At 34.4% G+C, this 16052-nt stretch overlaps 1 protein-coding gene and 2 long non-coding RNA genes across 8 annotated transcripts in view; 1 reads left to right on the plus strand and 2 right to left on the minus strand.

Moving 5' to 3' along the window:
• LOC101738498 (protein spire) overlaps nucleotides 1–16052 on the minus strand; it is a 212417-nt gene that overhangs the window by 187870 nt on the left and 8495 nt on the right. The gene's annotated exons all lie outside the window — the stretch shown is intronic.
• LOC134198825 (uncharacterized) lies at nucleotides 5005–8438 on the plus strand. Its single transcript, XR_009973044.1, has 3 exons — nucleotides 5005–6760; nucleotides 7003–7154; nucleotides 8161–8438. It is a non-coding gene; the product is annotated as an uncharacterized LOC134198825 (long non-coding RNA).
• Nucleotides 8436–9822, minus strand: LOC134198823 (uncharacterized). The gene is made up of 3 exons (XR_009973041.1): nucleotides 9281–9822; nucleotides 8950–9197; nucleotides 8436–8845 (listed from the first exon to the last, which is right to left on the minus strand). It is a non-coding gene; the product is annotated as an uncharacterized LOC134198823 (long non-coding RNA).

The following is a 16052-nucleotide window of genomic DNA, read 5'->3' on the forward strand; positions in this document are numbered from 1 at the left end:
GCATAATTTATAAAAGAAGAAAGCTATCGGGCTATGGCAATTTTAATTCGTACAAAACCATTCTCAATATGTCAATTCATGTTTGAATAACATTAATGACGATTTTCTTTAGTCCCCTGTCAACAAATATAATCCCTCTATTTTACAAAAGTACTCATTATTTCAAGCTACATTATCAATAAATAAATAGTAATTTAACACATTACAACAGCGTGAAGCTATGATTTTGTCTTGTGTTATTAGTATCGAAAACAAACTTGGTAAGAAATATTATCTATACTAATAATAGACTAATATTATAAAGCTGAAGAGTTTGTTTGTTTGAACGCGCTAATCTCAGGAACTACTGGTCCGATTTGAAAAATTCTTTCAGTGTTAGATAGCCCATTTATTGAGGAAGGCTATAGGCTCTGTAACATCACGCTAAGACCAATACAAAAGGAGCACTAATAAAGAATGTTTCAAAATCGGTTTTTTTCTCTTTCTACGTAAATGAAGTCGCATGTAAAATTTAGCGTTATGCCAAAGTAACTATTCCACACGGACGAAGTCGCGGGCAAAAGCTAGTTTCTTAATAAAAATGTGTGACACCGAGCATGAATTGCCCCATGTGCCACGTGATACAATATCTTGGGTAGCCAACCGCCAAACCAAAAGGAGGTGATTACTTACAAATTGCTTTAGACTTTCGTGGCTATATTATTATACACTATAGTTTAACTGGTTCTCGGCTTGGTTTTTAGTGAGATGAAATATCAGAAACTCATTAAATTAAAATGATGGGAAGAACCTATCAAATATTCTTAAAAATTATTATTAATTGTTGTTCTTAATTTTCACTAAATAAGTTAAATAAAAAATTAAAATTATTCACTAAAAATTGTGTGTGTTGTGACGTTTAATTATTTATTCCTTACATGCTTAGTTGCTTCAGTAGTGATAAATAACACAGATAAAATAGCATAAAATAGCATTATAGTTTAGAAAATCACTTTCAATATTTTTCTTGTATATGAATAACAAAGTATATATCCATGCAGTTGCTACATTTTCAATGTTAATTACTTCGCTTTTCAAACAGTACATTTATTTACCTCATTCTTCTAGTCAAAACTAGATACTAGAGAAGTAATAAAACATAAAAAAATGTTGTAAAACCGCGACCGAATCAACGTTGGGATATTTTACACGGTCATTTATAATCGACTAAACCAATAATATTCGTATCGAATATAAAATCGATTCTAATTAGGATCTGTGGCCGTAACTAAAGTTAACTAAGCTGTTTGATCGTTTGGTTTGCTTAGAATGAGTGAATATTTATCTTTTTTAGATTTGTCAGTATAGTAGGTTGGAATCCTAAAAAACATTAAATTTATTAAAACCTCTTTTACTTAAATTTATCAAGCAGTATTGGGCACTTGAAGAAAAAAAAAATTGTATGCTTAGTCCCATTTTAGGTCACTCAAAAACAATATGTAATAGTAGTAAGTATTAAGATTTAGATTTATATTCCTAATTCTAAAATATAAATAAATATTCTAAATTGATAAGTCTCGTAGACTTTTTCAGTTCAAGATTTTATGAAATACCGCAGGATAAAAAACAACAATAGACTACTTTTAGACATAAATGTAAACTTTACTAATTATTCTAAAAAACTTTCATCACACAATTCAATTTTATCGTTATCCAAAAACGGTTAAATTTAAAACGTTATCAATTAACATACGGTAAATAAAAACTATTAAAAAAAGTAATTAAAAAAAAAACACTATCGATCGATTCCACGGAAAATTACTACTCATTCATTACGAAACAAACAAATTTCAAATGAATTATCTCACTGATCATTCTAAACTAGTTTTTCCATCAACTGACGACACCCAGGGGCCTATTCGAAATATGTTCCACGACGTAATTACAAAAAGATTGAAGCTGTACCTATTGTGAAATGTTGTGAAATGTACTTTTTTGAAATCAACAGGGTATTAAACACGATCATGACTTCTGACATCTATATATTAATACGTGAAGCAAAAACTTTGTATCCCTTTTTACGAAAATTGCGCGGTCGGAGGAGTATGAAATTTTCCACACTTATAGAGAATACAGAGAAGAAGTGCACTATACTAATATTTTTTTTAAATAATGCATAAAAGATACATTAAATCAATAAATAAAACATTACACACACTACATACCATGTATTTGACGCACACACGCATGCATACTATTTATTGTCAAACTTTTGTTCTTGACGTCTGTTGTCAAATTGAGAATAGATTAAATATTGTTTGTCTTTGTTAATATTTTTTATAGTGTAGTCTTGGCGAAATTTGTGATTATAGAAGTATAAAATACAATCATAATAGTGTAAAAACTTACATTCCAATTAATTATAGTCGAATTTCGACTACGGCGGGATCTCTAGTACACAATAAAAATGAAAGTGTGAATGGTTTTAAAATGTTGCTTCTACTTTAAATGAGCAAACGGTCACTTAATGTACGCCTTATGAGAGACATTAGATCGAATACCGACTGATAAGGCAAAAATATAGCAAGAAAATAAAACAAAGATTTTGTATTTTTTATGATCAGAAACTCATTTCTAAGCGTAAAAACATTACGAAACTTAATCTCTAACACTTGAAAATAAACACATAATGTGTTCAAGTTACGACAAATTATAGCGTCATAAACCACGTGAGATAATCATTACACATTCATTCGATTTTCATTCGAGGACCGACTTCATAGAAACATCATTTTTATCATTACTGTCAATCATTCAGTGTAATTCGTGTTTGTATTGTGAAAGAGCGTCTGTCCTATCGGGCAAGGGCGTTTTAATTTCGAAAATCTCTTATTACAAGCGGATAAACCTCTTTTGATTGAACAGGGACTATACGTTGAGATTTAAAAAAATCAAGTATTCATTTGATAAAAGTCAGATTTTGTTTTTGAAGATAGTTTATGTATCAAATAGTATTCGAATATTTTTTTATTGTTTTTTTTTTGGATTTGAAATCAGAAAAATAAGTGTGAATTTCATTTAGATTTAAGCAGTGAAATCAAAATCTTCTATCAAATATGAGTCGTCTATTATCAAAGGTGGCAATCTGTGCATTTGGACAAAAAAATGTTATTGATATGTCAATACAGATTGATTTGAATATAATCGTCTCCTTCAAAGAATACGGTTCAAAACCTGCATTAAATAAAGGTTAATACTTAACCTGTTATTTATCTAAGATGTCGATCAGAAGAGTTTTGTGACTGCCAATGGAATACAAAGTCAATAATTCGTTTTTCAGATTTACCAATAATTGTCCAAAAGTCACATTGCCGGCTTTGATAATAGTCGACTCATATTACGTTTCTATAGTAGATTTTCGTAACAGAAATGAAAAATTGTAACATTCCTTACTGACTACACACACAACGCCCCACAAGCAATCGCCGGACTGGAGAGTGTTGTAGACCACTTTAATCGCAGAAAAAAGTGTTAAAAATAAAAATACTAACGCACCATATTAACGCGAGTAACTCTGCGGGATAATCCTTGTACTTTTTTTAAATTCATGATATCGATCAACTATTGGGCAAACTTACATATTAAGTCATGGTTCACTGATCAAGAATACAGTGTCGATGATTCTCCTCTATACTCATAAGTTTTTAGTCTATTGCTTAAAGCGTAAATAAACCTTAAGGCGTAATAATAAAAAAACTCCGTACTACGCCTACAGACGAAAATCGAATACTACATGGAACATCTATGCATAGAATATCTATCCCCGGAAAATACCGACATATTTACATCACGTCTGTAAATAATATGGGACGTTTCATAAGCTCAAGTAATAATCTCAAAGAGTCAAATATTTTAAGCCAAGTCTTTAACTAGAAAGTCACGTAGTGAACGGAAATTTTGCCAAATGAATAGTTATTGCACATGTTCACATACATAATAATTCTCACAGCTCGCGGCAGCGGGGAAACGTTTCGAAATGCTTCCTTTAAACAAAACGAAAACACAGGAAGTGTATCTGCAAATGTTAATTTCGATTTTATTCCCACCATTTTTTTAAATCTAGTTTTTTTTTCTTTATTTAATGGCAGATGAGCATACGAACCGTCCGGTGGTGAGTGATCAATTAGTGTCTTTAAGCATTGCGGGACTGCTGAGTTCAAGATATGACGAAGTTTTCCATACGCCCAGCCCAACTGTATACGCCTATTAGCTTCCTTTTCAAAGTTGACCCTGCCCAGCTGAACAATTTTTTTTCTTTTTTTTTTATTGCCTTTGTAAGCAGACAAGCATACGGCCCACCTGTTGGTAAGTGGTCACCGTCGCTCATGGACGCCAGCAATCCCAGGGGTAGAGCCAAGCCGCTGCCTACGTTGCCTAGCCTCGTTTGAAGAAGGACATGTCATAGCGCTCGGAAAACACCGTGGAGGGGAGTTCATTCCAAAGCCGGATGGTACGTGGCAATAATAATAAAAATTGGTCTAGATAGGTGTATTCAGACACAGCTTCGAGTACCGCAGATTCAACTATTACCGGTCCAGGAATGATATTATGGTCGTTGAACATGATGACCTTAGTTTTGTCCAGATTCATTCCCAGACCAACATTTCGAGACGCGGCATTGAGCTCACCCAGCATACAGCTGAGATTCTCTTTTTTATTAGACCATGATATTATATCTGTCACAATCCAGTCACGCTGTCGCTTACTACGAATTCAAACGCCCGTATGTACCCATTATGATACGGACGCATAAATTTTTATTCCAGTGACAATGTCATTCACACGACAATTAAAACGTGAAAATGATACAGAAATTTATCATGTGTACCTACATCGATTAGACAAACACAAATGTCAAGGGAGCTTATGTTTTACGTAAATGATTGACCGATAAGATAGAACACGGAAATTGTTATAAATAAAATGTTCTTTTTTTTTTTCATCAAACGAATTCGAACGTACACTGAGCACTTCCAAGTGCTACCGAAAAACACAGAAAGAACCAAAAAAAAGGGTGCGTGTACTTATGTACGTGCGTAAGAAGTTATACTTTACTTTTATTAAATTTATTTCTTTTTAATATTAAATAATTAATAATAAATATTTAACATTAATAATTTAATAATATTTAGTATGAATTATATTAAATAATAATTTTGTCATTTATATTACTAAAAAATGAATGCTAATAACACTTTTTTTACGAGTGTACATGCGGGAAAGTTTACCTGCGGCTATATTCAGACTCGCCAAGTTACGTCGGTCGTATTGTAATGAGCGATTTAGTGGGCAACTTCATTCTGTTAATTTTGTGTCACGGTGCGCGCGCATCGTAAATTTTCACTCTCATCAATTTTTTATAACGCGCCTAAAGAAGTATAACTTCAACAATAACGTCTTATTTAAATACTTTCGTTTAAAAAAGGGTCACAAGTTTTTCACCATATAAAATTCCTAAGCACACCCAAAAACGTGGGAATTCAATTTTTTTGTTAATTCAAATAATATAAAGTGAATTACTCTATCAAGAACACAATAAATAATTTCCTAAACGAAAATATGCTTATAAAGTTATAAGTTAGATGTACGATTTGTCGTAATCAAAGCATTTTCTTTAAACGACTTGTGAGATAAGAGTATCTAGCGGTACGTATATTTTTTTTGTGTAAAACAAGTGAATACCTATGCGTATCTTACACAACAAACGACCTTTGATTTAGATAACCGATAAATATAAATCGGTATTATTCATATTAATAAGACGCATATTACAAGTCACTAGTGAGTCGCGATTTTAGGCGAAGAGATGTATTTTTCGGACGCGGATCTCTACGCGGCTAGCTAGGCGGCGTAATAGAAGAACCCAGAAGAAGAAAGATCCCAAGAAGCCACGTCCAGTGACTTTGTTTTATTTTCCCAGACTAGTAATCTTTCCCAGATGCTAAACGCTTAATTAGGCACCATTAATGAAAAAACAAGAAGACTAACCTAGTGGCGCAGTATTAAATTTCCCAATTGCAGGGCCACGGGTTAGGGGTTCGTTTCCCATTTCGAGTAAACATTTGGGTTACGAATAGGGCAGTTTGCTCTTTGTCCGGGTTTTTTAATCTCAGGTACAACATGCATTTTCGCTATGCCGTACCGTAGGATTCGTCTAACGGCCGTTTTCAATAACCTATCTATCCCTAGTTTCGGTTACTAAAGATAGACAAATCTATATTTTTGTCCTTACTTACGTTCCAATAACCTATCGACGGGCAGCAGTTCCTATCGGATTTATCTATCCATCGTCGGGAGGACGGATAGCCTGCTAAAGATAGAACGCTCATACAAATCGTGCTTACTTCCGTTTCAATATGAGTTTTAAGTAACTCTCCGGTAGGCGGCGCTATCTCTAGTATGGGCATTCGCTTATCTGTCAAAATCGGCCGGTTACATGTTTATCTTTCGAAAGTAAATCGCTATAATTTAATAATTGTTTCTCTTCATATTGGCATATTGTAGCAGTGATGATAGTGATATGGAATTATTTCAAATGATAATGGATTGTGATGCAGATAGTGATAGTGAGGCCGATATCATATGGTTAGGAAAATAAAGATCGTCTGAATTACATGGCGAAGATCAATAATTACGAATTTGACTATAGATTTCTGAGCAAAGGTGTTGTGAATGAATTGATTAATTTAATGAGACCATATTTGAGTGTAACGTCAAAAAGGTAAGATAAATTTTAACCATAAAAGTACTCGTTATTACAACTTATATTTGTTTATAGCAATAGCAAAATTATACCTAATTTTTGTTGTGTTATAAAATCACACTCAACAGGAATTCTATAATACTGCTGGATTCTCATGGTGCCCTAAATGACATTCATATACTAATACAATAACCTGGTAGGCTATTTACCTTCATTCTTATTACACACTGATACCTCTACATTTTATATTTGTGTTACAGATTCAAATATAGGAGAGGAATTTAGAAATAGAAAAAGAGTATTTTGAATGTGTAATTTGTGTGCAATGCATCATTGATGTTTCAAAATGTTGTTGCTTGATGGCCTGGGTCTACTCATGATACAATTATAATTAACCATTCCGATTGAAAAGGTATTTCTTATTTATATTACCTTATTTATATTATTATTATTATATATTATTATTATATTTTTATTTATTTATATTATATATTTAGGTGTTTATATGAATTTAATATGACACTATTATAATAAATTATCTACATATCAAGAGAACATTGATAACAAGGTGGACTTGGAAATTGCTATTTGCTTGCTGATAGAGGCTATCCCCACAACCCTATCTTTTAACGTGATTAATTAACCCACATACTCAATCGGAACGATTTAAAATGAATCACATATTAAAACAAGAAATACTATAGAGAGGTAATCTTTTTGAAGTGAAACTTCTTTATCGGCGTTGGAAAAAAATTTACCGTCACATTTTTCGGTTACGCGTCACATTTTTCCGTTACGCGCCATCTTTTTTGTATTCATGTCTATGATAATAAAATCCTTTTGTTTAAACTTTATCTAATTTAACTTTTTTGTATTCATGTCTATGATAATAAAATCCTTTTGTTTAAACTTTATCTAATTTAACTTTATTTAACCAATTTCTAGAAAGTTGCATGTAGATCATTTTTCGAAAAATAAGGCCATAAAGAAGTTTCACTTCTTACGTGTGTACACTAGTACACGCACACATTTTTTTTGAAGTGAAACTTCCTTATCGGCGTTGGAAAAAAATTTACCGTCACATTTTTCGGTTACGCGTCACATTTTTCCGTTACGCGCCATCTTTTTTGTATTCATGTCTATGATAATAAAATCCTTTTGTTTAAACTTTATCTAATTTAACTTTTTTGTATTCATGTCTATGATAATAAAATCCTTTTGTTTAAACTTTATCTAATTTAACTTTATTTAACCAATTTCTAGAAAGTTGCATGTAGATCATTTTTCGAAAAATAAGGCCATAAAGAAGTTTCACTTCTTACGTGTGTACACTAGTACACGCACACATTTTTTTTTTAGTTAAGAGCTTGTTATACTGTATTGTAAAATAATTTAAGCGAATAATGTATAATTTTCAGATGCATTGGTGTTTGTAAAAGAAGACTCCCTGTATATCATTGAAAAGTAGATTAAAACTAGAAAATATGCAAGCTGTTATTATAGCTGCCATGCTGCATAATATCGTCAGAAGTATGAATTTAGAAGAATTAGAATCAGAAATTTCACTCGCAGATACATTACAGGAAAATAATATAATTGTTCGTAACAATTTTTCAAAACTTACATCTGAAATACAACTATGTACTTATAAATAATTGCTTCCAAAGATAATTTATAAAATAAACTCCAAAGATAATTTGACTATTTTTTATTTTCCAAAATGATAATTACATGGTAGTTAGTACATGCAAGATATTTAATTTAGAATTTGTACATATACTTAAAAACTATCTAAAATAAAATTATTATTGCCTACTTAATTTAGGAAATTTAATATTCCTTTTAAGTAATTTTTAATTTTTTAAATTATCTAAATCTAACTTAACTTTTGCTACAACAATCTCCTTTTCTTTATTTTCCAAGTCAAGTCTCTTTTTTGCTATTAGATATTCTGCTAATGCATTGTCCCTATGCTAGCCTTGCATTTCTTTTCTTCCATCTTGTTTCCGCTTGGCTGTAAAAGTGTTAAAAATATTATATGTGACCTACAACAATGTGCATGCTTTATCCAAAATTTCATCTGCAATCCTTACCACCTCCAGCCTGTAACAAAGAGCATAATTATTTCAAATACTACGGCAACCTGACGAAAAAATCATGTTTATCAATGTGTTATTAGAGACAAACAATCAACTAATTATACTAACCTTACTAAGGTTGTTTCTTATGTTGCCGTAGCGTTCTTTAAGTTTTCCTATTTTAGTCGAAGCTGCGATGGAGTTCGTGGGAAACGACGAATCGACGAATTAAAATCATTTACAAGGGTTTGCCAAGCCTGCTCCTTCAATTTATTGTTTGTGGCATTTGTTGCCTTATTATTGAAATGTTTTTTCGCCGCCACAAGTTCTGCTAGAATCATCGTCTCATCTTTTGTCATGGGTGCTGCCTTTCTTGACTGAAAAAGATATATTTTCTAAACTTGAACTCAAAGTTTTCAAAGTAAAATTATTATTATCAATGTAGTTCATAGATACTTACAGAATTCATTTTATTTCACTGTAGCTCTTTAATTATAAACACACTTAGAATTATAAACGAAAGTTTTAAAGCGTTTTGGAGGTAAGTCATCATCTAATATAGTAGGTAAACAATAGAAAAACAAACAAAAGAAACTGATCACTGCTTATTGGCAAACGGACTGTCAAAACGTTTCGTTTCATAATTTCGACTAGGATAAAAATAGCAATACGTCCAATTTAAAAAAATCTACATATGTTTTTATTACTTTTTGTTATAAACAAATGTGTTTATGATAGTCTACAATATGCTGGTTAAATTATAGTTATAATTTAGAATAAAATAAAATAAGTCTTGATCCTGATGTTGTTTCGTATTTGTAGTAGAACGAAACGTATCAAGAGGCTCGGATAAATCGGAGGGAAGAAGCTATCTACTGTTGGTTAAAGAGAGATAGCACTTATCCGTGATTGTGAAACGCAAACTAAGGACAGATACGCTCTTGCTGATATTCGGAGATAGCTATCTATCCGAAAACTCAGATACGTTATTGAAAACGGCCGTAACAGAAGATCGATGGGGCTTAGTGAGGTGCGGGACGGATACCTCGCGCGCATTTTTTAAGTCGTAATCTTTTAGGTGGAGTTGGGTGATGAGGTGAACCTCAGACTTCCTCTTCTCCCTCTTTTTCTCTTGAGACGCCAGAGTCCGACATAACCCGCCCTGTTACCCCCCTCGACCGGGTCCGTACCGTACCGGGACCGATCCGTAAATAGATTCGCCAGCGTTAAAAAAAAAAAAGATATAACATGTATCAATTAAAAAGTAAATAAAGATCCCATATAAAGGTTCCCATAATACTGAAAAACCTAAATTGGTCGTGTTCAAAACCTGAAGAAATACCAAATTAACGAAATAAATGAACTCACACATCTTCGCTGCTTGTGTTCCCGCCCCAAAAATATTTTGTTTACTTTTAATGGAATTAAAAATCGTATATAATAACAATATATCGATGACATAAAAAAAACAATAATGAAAAACCTTTTTCTCATAGCTGTCCACGGGATAACAGCCAACATAAAGAATCAATTATTAACCCATTTCTTAAATAGATTTTTTTTATCGCGACATAATTATAGTTAACATAGCCTTCCATTACACTGATGGGCTGGTTACATTATATAAAAAAAAGAAGATAAGTAAGCTTTCTCCTCAATAAAGTAACCTTAAGGTTTCGATAGAAAAGTCGAAAGCGACTGCAGTGCTTATATGAGGCACGTAATTGGGAACGTAGGAGGAAGTCTAATCGATCGCAGTGGACATAATTACAGAGAGCACACGACGGCACTGACACGTCACTTGCCGCGTGCAAACACGCCGATAAAGGCTTGTGCACATGGCGCGAAAATTAGTAGACGGCTTCACAAGTAAATTTCATGATATAATGCATTTATTTTTAATATTTCCGTAGACAGGTTAGACGAAGCGAATGTCTACTTAATGAGTTTAACGAGCCGCCATTGTGCTTAGTGCGAGTTTTCTGACGTTCTCGATAGCGTAAAAGTGAACTCAAATTTGTATGCAGTTGGAACAGCGCCCCTAGTGGCAAACGTAGGCAAACGTTCCAACTCCATACAAATTTGAGTTAACTTTTACGCTATCGCGAACGTTAAAGAACTCGCACTAAGCATACAGAACTCATGAATGGCCGACGCCTAACTTGACACTTGAAGTCAAAGTATTAATCGCATTGCGATACCAGCTACTCTTCAAATTGGAATGTAAGACTCGACGGAAATAAGATACTAACGACCCAAGATAAGTCTAAGCTGACATACACACATTTTTTTCTGTTTTATTACACTTTTTTTCTGAATCGTGAAACTGTTCGCAAAAACACATCCCAGATATATAATTATGTATTGTATAAGATAATCGAACCACGGTATGCAAAACGGCCAACTTATTACGCCATCGACAGTCCCGCAATAATTAATCCTAGAATTATAAAATGTAAATGTATATACTTAAAGATTCATTATTTTGGCATTAGTCGTCCGTAAGTCAGAAATTATAGTTAAAAAGAAAACATTCAAGTAATCAAGATCGAACAGTGTACCTACCCTCCAAATATAAAAAACAGGAAGAAGTTAAAATCAAAAAATTCAAAGAGCATATATCCCGTACAGGAAGTAGGTGCTATTTCATAAATTAGATTCTAGAGCATATTTAAAAAAAAACATTTGCTTTTTTAAAAATATATATTTATAGGACCTTCTTAATACTTGAGGACGTTTCAGATTAATTATTTTGGAAACGGTACATCGCAATAATAGTATGATTTACTTTTTTATTACTTAGATGGGTGGAGGAGCTCACAGTTACTGGAGCCCATAGACATGTTTTTTTTTTTTTATAACATCTAAGAAGCAAACGAGCAAGACGGGTCACCTGATGGTAAGTGATTCACCGCCGCCCACGGTCACCAGCGACGCCAGTGCGTTGCCTACCCTTCAGGTAAGAATATGCTCTTTTCTTGAACACTTAACTTGTACAACGTAAATGCGCCACCGACCTTGAGATAAAATTTCTAAGTTCTCAGTATAGTTACAACGGCTGCCCCACCCTTCAAACCGAAACGAATTACTACTTCACGGCAGAAATAGGCGGGGTGGTGGTACCTACACGTGCGGACTCAAAAAAAAAGTTGCATACGTGCTTATAACAGTCGAAGTGGCCTTTACAGTAATGCAATTTACATTGCATACGCGAGTTCACGTGCATCGTTTAAGTCTGCATTACATACGTTCGAATCCCATTTGACGGACTGTTGACGCCTTAACTACGTTCAATTATTCACTTGGTACCGTTCTCGTAAGCTTTAACAATGACGGAAATATTGTTAAGTTCGTTACGAAAACAAATAGAGGTAAAACGTAGAACAATAGTCGCTTGGGATAGTTTTAATGAGAAAGTTAATTCAATGAAGGAAGTTGCAATAGTTAGACTATTCAAAATCATTTTAACATTCGCTCCTTTTTCTCTCTATTGATAAAATTTCCACAACACGAATTAAAGTATTCAGCTCACTGAGTTTCTCGCCGGATCTTCTCAGTGGGTCGCGATTCCAATCCGGTGGTAGATTCAGCGAAGCACTGTTCTTGTTAGGGCTAGTGTTAGCAATTCTCCCATGTTAATAGCTCTTTAGGCTACCAATGATTGGGTACGAAAAAAAAATTATTCAGCCCAACCTAAAGAGGGTAGAACATTTCAAACATTGGAAACGTTGCAATGACACAACAGTTCCCACACTTTAAAATGAACTAACTGTGTTATTAATAGTCACCGTCTTATAAATAGGACAAACCCCTACTAAATGTTATTCCTGCACGACCAACTAAAAATATACTGCCATGATGACGTCATGACGCGTAGAGAATATCGACCGATCGCGCCCTTGGCTAACAGACCTTGAAATAAGCAGCCTTTGTGGCATTGAAAGGGAGGGTTTGGAATACCGATATAATTCATTGACTATTTCCCGTGAAAACAAAGCAAAAGCTTAAATCGAAAAGTGACTCTTTCAAAAACTCGAACACTGTTTTTTTTTTCCTTTGTTGGGTTATATTAGTAGTGCCTACTAAATTGTATTAATAGTATATTGTCTATAAGGTATTTAAAAACCTTTCAAAAAAAAAACAAAAATTGATCTTCAAATTATTTAAAAAAAAATATGATTTATTACTCCCCGCAATAAAACACAATTTAACACCGGCTGACTGGCCATTAGTCTAGAATGAGATAAACGTGTTTACAAAACATGAATGAACTTCCTTAAAAGACAGTCAGTAACACAAAACTAATTAAGGTAGGTGCAGAATATACTTTCAGGTAAGAAACCCGTGTTAATATTTAAACGACTCCTTTCTCCAAACATCGTCGTGACCGACGGCTCAGCGCTATGAAATGTCTCAACGCCGCAATTCTCAAGCGAATAGGAGCAACAACAGGTTATTTGAGATCGTACGCCCGCCTCCTGTAAAACAAAGTATTAGAAAGTTCATCATCATCATCATCAGCCTGCGGCAGTCCACTGCTGGACATAGGCCTCCCCCAAAGCTCGCCACTGAACCCGATCTTCGGTCTAATCTAATATCTAGATCTAATCTAGATCTAATCTAATCTAATAATAAACCGATTAGAAAGTTATCTACATAAAATTTCACTTGGCAGTCAATAATAATGCACAGAGATCAATTTCTCGAAAGACAAAAATGTTAATTCAATGGTATTATTATTGCGAGGGGACGGTCGTGTCGGGTCACGAAAAACGTGAGTCCCGATTCGAGTCCGAACCGCTGACAAACATGAATAATTGTTTTATAACAATTGACTTCATGTACCTGCCCACTTTCTATGACATGGTGGTGGTTTGGAACAGCGGAGATGAATGAACGAACATAACTCAATGATTTTCTATATCTAAGATACAGTTTATTTGTATCCATTAGGCAACGGCTTCGCTGTGGCACTGATATTGCTGACGTCCATGAGTGACGGTAACCATCCACCACCAGATGGACCGTATGCTTGTCTGTTTACAACGGCAAAAACATAATGCCGTGTAACATAGCAATATTCGCGCTGCGTTACGTCTTCTGTTATGGCAGTAAGCTTCATGAGCGATTAAGAAACGCATGTGAACGAATTATTAAGATCAAACAAACAGTTTTGAACAGTGGGGTATATCAAACAGGTACATGACCAGAATTTGCAAACTCTTAAATAAAATATTTGTTGTACTACTTGGGACAAGTGCGTGATTTTTTTTCCTAGCGTGTAGGTGAGCTCTCGGGGCTCAAACCAGGAGGCGTTACTAACACTGGCCCTAGCAAGAGCAGTGCTTCGGAAAACGGTGACCGGTGCTTGAGGCACCTAAAAGCACCGTTGCGCGTGATTAAGTCATTATTTTTCCATCCAACTCGAAAATATCGAGATTTCCGACACAAGATTATACGAGTATACCTTTCAAAACATTTGATAATAAATAGTATATGAATAGGCTTCGAATACCAATCCTCCTTAAAAGTGATTCTCCGTTTGAGCACGCTTTTATTATCTTAGTACGATCATACTTACAATACGTATGTTTGTTTATATGTAACAGAATCTTTGAACGTCATATTCACCAACTAGATAAGTCCGAGTAACTAGAATTTTTTTACACACGCATGGACAATACATGTAATATTTTATAACCTCGCTCTAATTTGCTGACCAGTATCATAATTTGATACTGGTGATATGACAAGAGATAGAAATATAGAAACGAATTGTTTGTTCGGTTTCGTGTTTAAGTGTGTTTTTTTTTTAAATAGTCAGAGACAGTAAGGATAAGACGTCCGGTGCATTCGTGTTGAAGCGATGCACCGGTTTTCGAATCCCGCAGGCGGGTACCAATTTTTCTAATGAAATACGTACTCAACAAATGTTCACGATTGACTTCCACGGTGAAGGAATAACATCGTGTAATAAAAATCAAACCCGCAAAATTATAATTTGCGTAATTACTGGTGGTAGGACCTCTTGTGAGTCCGCGCGGATGGGTACCACCACCCTGCCTATTTCTGCCCTGAAGCAGTAATGCGTTTCGCTTTGAAGGGCGGGGCAGCCGTTGTAACTATACTTGAGACCTTAGAACTTATATCTTAAGGTGGGTGGCGCATTTACGTTCTAGATGTCTATGGGCTCCAGTAATCACTTAACACCAGGTGGGCTCACAGCACGTTCACCCATCAAAGCAATAAAAAAAACATATTATATTATGAAGATGAAACTTTGTGTACATAATATTATCAAGAAGCGGCTTTATTACGATCACAAAAGAAGCTTTGATACGCCGCGTGTTTACATTCTTGCATGGATCTCGATAAGCTTTTTAAGTTTTAACATAACTTAAGCTAGTTCTTGTTGAGTTCAATGGTCTTGAACTCAACATCGTAAGAATGACAAGTAATCAACAGCTTGTTAAAGTCTTATTCTTCACAGCTCGCTCTGCTTCTGCAAAACTCCTACCCTCCTCTACCTTATTACTGGTACTGATAGGTCCAATGCAATGTGTAGCTTCGAGGTCAGATCTAAAGGTGTTTATAGGGTGTGTATGGGTTTTGAAAACCTATGAATCTTAATCGGGGCGTGCACTTGTCTACCCATTAGTCACATAGTGACAAACTTCACGTCAAAAGAAGAGACACATCACGGATCTTCACAAATAAATTTCCACGGTACATAATAGACAGTAGTGAAGCACCGCGTAATGCAAGCAGTCTATTTCTAGCAGATTATTACATAACATAATTATAGTGTAACACACTAGAATACTTGTGAATACCTACTAAGGTATAAAATAAATATTTCTTCTGCCGTGGTTCTGTGTATTATGAACGCACAGTTGTCGTGTGCGTATTTATTTTGCTGTAGCAATTTCAGTCCATTGACATAGCCATTGACGTATAGGGCTGGTACAAATATTTATGAAATCAAAATTATATTAGTACGAATAAATCGAAATTGAAAACGATGATATTAATAGCCTGTCCAAATAACAATTAGAAGACACGGGTATGCGACAGTTTGGACTTCAACTTTATTTCTCAAATTGGGCGGGATATCTGCGTATAAATAGCCACGAATATCTCGCTGCCGAGCGTCGGGACTGCGATACTTAGCAGGCACGAGCTCTGGTGGACAATGCTTGAGTTCTGTGCACCATCTTGCAGAAACAGACTAT

Source organism: Bombyx mori, chromosome 4 (genome assembly GCF_030269925.1).
Source record: "Bombyx mori chromosome 4, ASM3026992v2".
Taxonomy (NCBI): domain Eukaryota; kingdom Metazoa; phylum Arthropoda; class Insecta; order Lepidoptera; family Bombycidae; genus Bombyx; species Bombyx mori.